Consider the following 8,337-nt stretch of genomic DNA (forward strand, 5'->3'; position numbering starts at 1 on the left):
GCTGTAGTAGAAACAGGCCAAGGCTACTCACCAGGCCTGCATGCAGCAGAAGGTAACGCTTCAAACCCAGGCTCTTGTAGCAGCCCTGAGGCTGGCAGAGCAACAGGGGTAAGGCACAGAAAGTGCTCGACCCAAGTCCAAGCTGCAAAGAGGAATCCCACCAACAGCTTTAAGTGTGGCAAGCAGGGTCACTGATGATGAGAACAAAATATTCAAGCAGTTCTCACTTTTACAGTAGTGCCAGATCATAAAAATGCCCATGCAAGTGAAACTGTGCAAAATGATCATAATCAATTGGAAAAACTATGATTGTTTCATGATATTTAAAAATGTTTGCCAAAACATTAAAAAGTCTCTTATTATCAGTTATAAATATATAAGCAAAATTTTAAAATAGTAAAACTAATATTCAGTACAATGTAATTTAAAACATAAGAAATAATGTAAACTGATATTTTAATTCTTTGTAAAAATTTATCTAGAATAGTTTAAACAATTATTATCTTCCTCACATTGCAAAACTGCATAGAGAGGTCATCTTTTTTATGCCCTGGTGAATTGTCATGTTCCTTCCAAAATTTGGATCAGCTTCTAACATTTTATTATCATCAAATATAGTTAAGAGTTTTTTTAATGTGAAGGTTTTCTTGCCAATATCACTTTTTCTGGGACAACTTCGTCATTTTTATTACAACTACTTTATTTATGTTTATGATAAAGTCACCTTCACTAGGTTTCTCTAGTCACATATCTAAGTCTCTTCAATGGCATCTGTGTCAACATTTCCATGGTTAGCTATTTCTTCTATAACTGCATTTATGTTCAATTTGAATTTCACTTCTAATGTTATTACTCTTCACTTCTTTGCTACACTTCTATTTTTGTTGGTATATGCCTTCATTTGATTTATTTTTGTAAAATAGTACATAGATATATAACTCAGAGACAAGGACACAATATAACAATATGCTTTGCTGTCTGTGTAACAGATATACAATGCCCAATAACCAACAGTCTCTTAAAGAAGTAATGTAAACAGTCTTTTTTTCTAGAGAGAGGGAAAGAGGGAGGGAGAGAGAGAAAGAGAGAGAGAGAGAGAGAGAGAGAGAGAGAGAGAGAGAAGGGGGAGAAGAGCAGGGAGCATCAACTCTCATATGTGCCTTGACCAGGCAAGCCCAGGGTTTCAAACTGGCAACCTCAGTGTTCCAGGTTGACGCTTTATCCCACTGCACCACCACAGGTCAGTCTGTAAACAGTCTTTAACATGATGCTTATATGTTCTTTTTCTTTTTATGATAACACCTGGACTTTTTTATATAAAATAATTTTTTATTTTATTAAATTTATTTATTGTATTAATTTGGGTGATATTTTATATAGGTTTCAGGTGTACAATTCTATAGTACATTATCTGTATGTTATATTTTGTATTCATCATTGCAAGTCAAGGCTCCTATTTCCCTTTATTCTCTTTGACCCTCTTTCACCTCCCACTCCTTCCTTTCCCTCTGCTAATCACCATACTGTTGTCTTTGTCTTTCAGTTTTGTTTTGTTTTTTTTTGCTTAATCCCTTCACCTTTTTTATCTAGCCCCTTAACCTTCCTCCAGTCTGACAGCTGTCAGTCTATTCTCTGTATCAATCAGTCTGTTTCTATTTTACTTGTTAGTTCATTCTGTTCATTAAATTCTACATACAAGTGAAATCAAGATGGTATTTGTCTTTATCTGATTGGATTATTTCACTTAGTGTAATGATCTCCAGGTCAACCCATGTTGTTGCAAAGGCTAAGATTTCCTTTTTTTTTTAAGCTGAGTACTATTCCATTGTGTAAATATGCCATAGCTTTTTTTTTTTTTTTTTTTTTTGTCTACTTATCTATTGATGGGCACTTGTATTGCTTTCAAATCTTGGCTCTTGTAAATAACACTGCAGTAAATATAAGTGTGCATATATACCTTCAAATTAGTGTTTTGGGTTTCTTTGGACATATTCCCAGATGAGGAGTTGCTGTGTCATAAGGCAGTTTCATTTTAAATTTTGAGATAACTTCATATTGCTTTCCACAGTGACTGCATCAAACTGCATTCCTACCAACAGTGCACCGAGCATTTTTTGTTGATTTATTGATGATAGCCATACTGACAGGTGTCAGGTGGTATTAATTTGCATTTCTCTAATGATTAGTGGCCTTGAGAATCTTTTATATGTTTATTGGCCACCTGTATGTCATACTGAAGAAGTATTTATTTAGCTGCTTTGCCCATTTTTAATTGGGTTATTTATTTGTTTGGTGTTGAGTTGTATAAGTCTTTTGTAAATTTTGGATATTAACCCCTTATCAGATGTATCACTGGTGAATATGTTCTCCCATTCATTGGGTTGTTTTTTTATTCTGTTGATGGTTTTCTTTGCTGGGCAAAAACATTTTAGTTTAATGTAGTCCTACTTGTTTATTTAATTTTTGTTTGTTTCTCTTGCCCAAGAAAATATCAGAAAAGCTATTGCTATAAGAAATATCCCAGATTTTTCTGCCTATGTTTTCTTCTAAGTTATTTATGGTTTTGAGTCTACCACTGAAGTCTTCAATCAATTTTGAGTTTGTTTTTCATATGGTTTAAAAATATGGTCTCATTTTATTTTATTTTTTAAAGGTATCTGTCCAATTTTCCCAACACCATTTATTGAATAGACTCTCTTCACACTATTGTATGTTCTTGTTTTATTTGTCAAATATTAACTGACCACAAAGGATTGGGTTTATTACTGAGCTATATCTATATATCTATATATCTATATCTATATCTATCTATCTATCTATCTATCTATATATATATATATATATATATATGGTTTGGATAATACCATGCATTTTGATTACTATAGCCTTATAGTATAAAATGATATCAGGTAGCATGATTCTTCCAATTTGCTCTTTTTTTTTTTCAAGATTGCTGTGAATATTCAAAGTCTTTGTAGTTTCATATAAATTTTTGGAATATTTGTTTTAGTTTTGTGGAATACATCATTGGTATCTTGGTAGGAATTGCTTTGAATTTATAGATTGTTTTGGGCAGTATGGATATGTTCTTGATGTTAATTCTTTCTGTCCAGGAACATGGCATATGCTTCCACTCATTTGTATCTTCTTCAATTACTTTCTTCAGTGACTTATAATTTCCTGAGTAGAGGCCTTTTATATCCTTGGTTAAATTCATTTCTAAATATTATTTTTTATTTAATTGTGAATAAAATTATTATTTTAGTTTCTCTTTCTGATAGTTCATTATTGGCATATAAATTAATTTGATATCCTTCTACGTTACTGAATTCAATTATCAGTTCTGGCAGTTTAGGATTCTCTATATACAGTGTCATGTCATCTGAAATACTGACAGTTTTACTTCTTCTTTTCTAATTTGGATGCCTTTTATTTCTTCTTCTTGTCTGATTCCTGTGGCTACTACTTCTAGTGCTATGTTGACTAAGAGTGGTAAAGTGGACATCCCTGTCTTGCTCCTAATCTTAAGGGAAATGCTTTTTAATATTTGCCTATAGAATATAATATTGACTGTGTATTTCTCATATATGGCCTTTATTATGCTGCAGTATGTTCCCTCTATTCCCACTTTGCTGAGAGCTTTTATCTTAATGGGTGCTGAATTTTGTCAAATGCCTTTTCTGTTTCTATTGATATGATTATGTGATTTATATTCTTCATTTTTTAATGTGGTTTATTACATCTTTTTGATTTGCCAATACCATGTGAACCTTGCATCTTCAGAACAAATCCTACTTGATCATTTTTTTAATGTATTGCTGAATCTGTTTGGCTAATATTTTGTTGATGATTTTTGCATCTATATTCTTCAAGATTATTCCTTTATAATTTTCTTCCTTTATAATATTTTTACATGGTTTTGAAATTAGGATATTGTTGGCTTCATAAAATGAGCTTTGGACCCTTCTTTCTTCTTGAATTTTTTTTCTTCTTCTTGAATTTTTAAAAAATAGTTTGAAAAAAATAAGTGTTAGGTTTTCTTTTAATATTTGGTAAAATTCACCTGTGAAGCCATCTGACCCATTACTTCTATTTGTTCAGCATTTTGTATTAATTCCTCAATTTCATTAATTGTAATCTGTTCATTCAGATTTTCTAATTCTTTCTGTTCTTTATGTTTTAATATGTGGATCAAAGTATTAGCAGAGAATTTTGTAATTTTTACAATTGCATGCAGTTGTTATACTTTGCTAACTGAAATTTGAACTGTGATGATAGAAGATTAGTATAACTAAACTGGTAACTAAGGTTTGTGCACGTTTCAAACAAGAATAACCTCTATATTTATTGTGAACTAATTTGATTTGTTAGCCATTTCTTTACCATACCTGTTGACCTAAGCAGAGTCTCCACATGCACATCTATATAGTCAGAAAATATTTATAGTCTGTCTCTAGCATGGATGAGTATTTATTGCCTATCCTCAAGAATTTTACCATATCTCCAGAGGTATTTTAGGGATATGGAATAAACAACCATAAATATTAAACAATCTACTAGGTAATAATTGTTATAGGGAGGAATAGATATTTAAATAAAAAAATAGCCTGACCAGGCAGTGGCATAGTGGATAGAGTATCAGACTGGGATGCAGAGGACCCAGGTTCGAGACTTCAAGGTTGCCAACTTGAGCGCGGGTTCACCTGGTCTGAGCAAGGTTCATCAGCTTGAACCCAAGGTCACTGGCTTGAGAAAGGGGTCATTCAGTCTGCTGTAGCCACCCAGTCAAGGCACGTATGAGAAAGCAATCAATGAACAACTCAGGTGCTGCAACAAAGAATTGATGCTTCTCATCTCTCTCCCTTCCTATCTGTCCTTATCTGTCCCTCTCTCTGGCTCTCTCTGTCTCTGCCACAAAAAAATAAAAAAATTAAAAAAATAACTGGTTGGAATGTGTTCAGCATTTAGAAATTTTTAAATATATGTTCTTTTTAATGAGAAAACTTTCTGTGAGTAAACTCTAATATTTGAAACCATTTGGGATTTATTTGTTTTTACCAACTCTGAATAATTTTACTGGATATTTGTGAAAGAAATAATTTCTCATTTTCATTACGATCCAGACAAGACTTATTCAGGGTGGACTTTGAAGCTATCTCCCATGTTCTATTTTATACACTGAGACTTTTGAGAATTTAATATGTCATTCAGTAAAACCTATCTTAGAGGTTCATATTAAATTCCAAATTGAGCCTGACCTGTGGTGGTGCAGTGGATAAAGCTTCGACCTAGAACACCAAGGTCACCCATCCAAAACCGTAGACTTGCCTGGTCAAGGCACATTTGGGAGTTGATGCTTCCTGCTTCTCCCCACCCCCTCCTTTCTCTCTCTCTCTCTTTCTCTCTCTCTCTCTCTTTCTCTGACCTCTCTGAAAAATGAATAAAATAAAATAAAAAAGAATTTGCAATTGAGATACTTTTATCTACAAGGAAGAAAATGAAAACAAGCTAATAAGCTAAAAATTCAAAACAAAACAAACAACAATAAAATATATATTTGTGGAAATAACGATTGAAATTTTAGCTAATGCCTTTATTTGTACGGGATGCCAATCAATCATTAAATTCTGCTCTATTAAAATGTGCTAATATTAACAAAGGTCTGCTTCTTGCTTGATAGCCTGCTTTCAAAAAATTGGATAAGCCTGACCTGTGGTGGTGCAGTGAATAAAACATCGACCTGGAAATGCTGAGGTCGCCAGTTCGAAACCCTGGGCTTTCCTGGTCAAGGCACATATGGGAGTTGATGCTTCCAGCTCCTTCCCCCTTTTCTCTCTCTGTCTCTCTCTCTTCTCTCTCCCTCTCTGTCTCTCTCTCTTTCTCTCTATTTCCTCTTTTAAAAAAATGAATAAATAAAAAAATTGGATATAATAATGGTTAAACGTAGAATTTAAAGAACATTATACTTTTCTTTTTTCTTATTTTACAAATAATGTACATGTCAACAAACATTGGAAGGGCTTATTTTCATTTCAAGAAGTAGTCAAGAGACAGCTAGCTTTCTGCCTAGTTATGAGAAGGGAACTGATCCAAGTGAGGGTCCAATCAAAAAAAACTTTTCAGGGTTTGGAATACGGGAAGTTATCTCACTAGCAATGAGGTAGAGTGGAGGCCAGTGAAGGAGAAGGAAAGCAGCACTCCAGGCCACAGCAACACTGAAGGAAGGCAAAAGAGTACAAAGCAGAGCTGTGCCTTGCTGCCCATAACTAGCCCCCAAATGCTGAGCAGTGAGGCTATGGAGGTGGTCAGTAGAGGTGGTTTTAGAGGTTTTTGTTTGCTATGCCACTAAATGTAGAGTACATCCTAATGGCGAGAGGTTCTGTGAAGGGATGCAATAATTTAAAACGTTTGACCTGACAAATTAGAACATTAGAAGGTACTGACTTCAGCCCTTTACTCCAGTGTGGGGCATTCTCATTTATCATTATTGGCAGAAGACCAGGTTTCCCTTCCTTTCTCCTTTACCTTCCCCCTCCTCTCTTCTTTTTTTATTTTTAAATTATTTTCTTTTATTTTGTGGTCTTATTGCTTTATATAGAAAATAAAATATTTTAAGAAAACACACATTCACCAAAGTTTTACCACTTTTATCTGTGTACATAGTTTTAAATAAAAATAGGTTCATGGCAATGGATTTTTTTTTTTTACTGTTAGCAAGATATCACAAGCACTTTCTCCATTATGTAAACAGTAATTTTTAAAACATAATTTGTAAGTCTATTTTTTGCTAAATCATATATTATTTAAAAGTATAAATAAAAACATATAAATTTAAAAATAAAATTTACTACTGGACCTCTCATCATTAGTTCTTACTTTTCAACATCTTATAACAATTTCTTTGGTATCATCCAGTAATTTAAAATACATATTCATGTATATATGAATACATATTATTTTGCTTAAGCAAGTCAGTGCATACTATATACAGTATGACATACATATTTTAAAAACTAATAATTTTCCATATTAGAGTATATAGACTTCCTCTTTCTTTTCAAATACTGATTGAAAATACATTGTGGGGATATATTATATTTAAAATCATTCTCTTTAGAATTTTAGTACTTCTTATTTTGTCTTTACCAAAATACTGTAAATAATAACTTTGTCCATAAAATTTTACTTGTTTTTATGTAGAAATATGAAAGATACTTTGTAAAAATAAAGTTATTGAATTCAAGTGTTCGGACATTTTAGATTTTGACCGATTCTACCATTTACTTTCCATATATGTTGAGGCAATTTACACTTCTACCAGTGGCATAGGAGAATAGCTGTTTCCTCAGAATTATTTATACTAAAGATTATCAAACATTTCATCTTAGCAAATGTGATTGTTGGAAATGTGAAACCCTCTGGTTTGCCTTTAATTATCTGACTGTCTTTCTTTTTTTTTTTTGTATTTTTCTGAAACTGGAAACGGGGAGGCAGTCAGACTCCCACATGCGCCCAACCGGGATCCACCCGGCATGCCCACCAGGGGGCGATGCTCTGCCCATCCGGGGCGTGGCTCTGTCACGACCAGAGCCACTCTAGCACCTGGGGCAGAGGCCAAGGAGCCATCCCCAGTGCCCGGGCCATCTTTTGCTCCAATGGAGCCTCGGCTGCGGGAGGGGAAGAGAGAGACAGAGAGGAAGGAGAGGGGGAGAGGTGGAGAAGCAGATGGGTGCCTCTCCTGTGTGCCCTGGCCAGGAATCGAACCCAGGACTTCTGCACCCCAGGCCAACGCTCTACCACTGAGCCAACCGGCCAGGGCCTCATCTGAATGTCTTTCAGTTATGGTTTTTCTTCTGTGAACATCCTACTCATACCTTTTGTTTATTTTATTCATTTGTTTTTTGTTTTGTTTTTTTAAGAGGGAGAGACAGATAGAGAAAAGGATAGACAGAGATAGACAGAAAGGAAGGAAAAGGGATGAGAAGCATAAACTTATAGATGCAGCACCTTAATTTTTCATTGATTGCTTTCACATATGTGCCTTAACTAGGGGGCTCCAACTAAGCCAGTGACCCCTGTTCAAGCCAGCAACCTTGGGGTCATGTCTGTGATCCCATGCTGAAGCCAGGAACCCTGCTGTCAAGCTGGATGAGCCCACTCTCAAGCCAGAGACCTTGGGATTTCAAACCTGGGTCTTCAGTATCCCAGGCTGATGTTCTATACACTGTGCCACGACCTGGCTTATTTTATTTTATTATTTTAAATTAGTCATATTTTCATTATTTCCAAAGCATTATGCATATATTCAGTGTTCATACATATTTTCTCTTGTGTAAG

The 8,337-nt window shown here is 34.4% G+C and overlaps 1 non-coding gene across 1 annotated transcript; it reads right to left on the bottom strand.

Moving 5' to 3' along the window:
* Positions 1-7,743: 7,743 nt before the first annotated feature.
* Positions 7,744-7,819, bottom strand: TRNAP-GGG (transfer RNA proline (anticodon GGG)). Its single transcript has one exon. It is a non-coding gene; the product is annotated as a tRNA-Pro (tRNA).
* Positions 7,820-8,337: the final 518 nt, after the last annotated feature.

Source organism: Saccopteryx bilineata, chromosome 3 (genome assembly GCF_036850765.1).
Source record: "Saccopteryx bilineata isolate mSacBil1 chromosome 3, mSacBil1_pri_phased_curated, whole genome shotgun sequence".
NCBI lineage: Eukaryota > Metazoa > Chordata > Mammalia > Chiroptera > Emballonuridae > Saccopteryx > Saccopteryx bilineata.